The following is a 1,786-nucleotide window of genomic DNA, read 5'->3' as shown; positions in this document are numbered from 1 at the left end:
CCGAGAAGTACTCTTCTTCGATAGGTATGTTAGTATATCATTACGTGACTATGTATAATGCATTGTAATTCTACGTTTCATAACTTTCACAATATTCATTATGGTTTAATAAATGTGCATGGCTGTATGCGTGTGTGTGCCTTTGCGTATATAAATTGCTTAAGGAAACTTAAATGGGTATAACATGAATTGTTGTTGTTGTAATTTCTATAACTTCAAATGTGTATAAATTGATATTAACGATGATGTTGTCATTTTATGGAAAATGATGGCAAATGATAAATATCTTCTCAATACACAATGCAATAATAATAATTATAATAATAGTAATGTTTTAATAAGAGATTAAAAATACATTGCAAGCAGATATAAATCACTATTGCTTTGCCTTTTTTTTTTTTTTTTTTTTTTTTTTTTTTTGCTTTTATCAGAAACGCTAAAGTGCATTGAATATAATTAATTAAGTGAAATTTAAACATAAATTCAGGACAAAACGGAATCTCCTTTTTTCTGCTTTTGAGAGATTGACCTACATTCCGGTATATGCAGGAAGAAGACAAACACCAATGAGCATTCAATTTAAGGCGAATTTTGATTACCTTCCTTGCCAAAAATGAACAAAAATGCATTACTAAATAACTTAATTAATTTAATGTAATCTTACCACCATGGACTATAGTCCGTCCTAGTGTTGTAAGGGACATTTCCGCCTTTTGTTGTTTCGCAACCAAAAGACGTCAAGATCGTAGTGAGTTCATTGTTCTATAAAGTAAAAGAACTAATAACATTATAATTGGCCACGGCGGACCCAGATTAAATACCCAACACTATCTCGCTGTATATGGTTATTTGCAACCTCATATATTTGTTCATATAACGAATTTTCAACATAAGACATTGTATGAGAAGTAGTAGAAAACTTGGTCAAATCCGAGTCCATTTCAATAACCTTAGGCCAAAATGCGTCGGTGTACGAAATTTCTTCAAAATATCACAGAAATTACGATCTGTAGGTTGAATAAAAAAATACAAGGACGCACGTTAGACGGGCAGACATGTTTGGATCTATGCAGAAAGTGATTCTGAATTATCCGGTATACAGAAGGGTGGACTTATCTCAACTCATTCTAGGCGTTTTATACGTCCCCACTAATGTAATACAACTCCTAATGTAAGTGGTGTGGGGTACAATTACTATCAAACATCCAGATCAAAACATTTTATTCTGGTTCCTGCTTACCTCCGTCCTCTCCATTATCCCTCTTTTTGTCGCTAATCGATATATCAGGAAAATGCTTTGCACTCATGCGTTCAAATACCGCAAGCCGGTTCTGCAGTTATTGTAGGCAAGGTTTAATTCACTGCAGCTACAAATCCAGGTAAAGTTTTTCAGGTCTTTGAACGTTGAAATCACGCCGTCAAGCGTCTCTATCAGCGGACTTGTAGCAGTACTTGGATTGCAAAGAAACGGTATCTTGAAGGCTACCTGATTTACCGTTTGGAGTATCGCTAAGGACAATACCTTGTCTCTCATCGCTTGATGCGCCTACTATGTTCATCTTACCTGCGTAAAATTTTCTGCTACCGTTATATTGTCCATTGCATCTTTTACGCCAATTCGCTTGCTTATTATACTGCTGAACTTTTACATCTCGTAGACGATCTACATATTTCGATCCATTTTTTTTTTTTTTTTTTTATTAGTGGAATATATATACCCCGGATTAACAGCATTCCATAAATTGTTTATTTTTTCTCTTAAACTTTTATAGTCTAAATATTTACT

The sequence above is a fragment of the Glossina fuscipes genome, unplaced genomic scaffold (genome assembly GCF_014805625.2).
Source record: "Glossina fuscipes isolate IAEA_lab_2018 unplaced genomic scaffold, Yale_Gfus_2 0, whole genome shotgun sequence".
Lineage (NCBI taxonomy): Eukaryota > Metazoa > Arthropoda > Insecta > Diptera > Glossinidae > Glossina > Glossina fuscipes.
Note: the sequence above shows the minus strand (reverse complement) of the source record.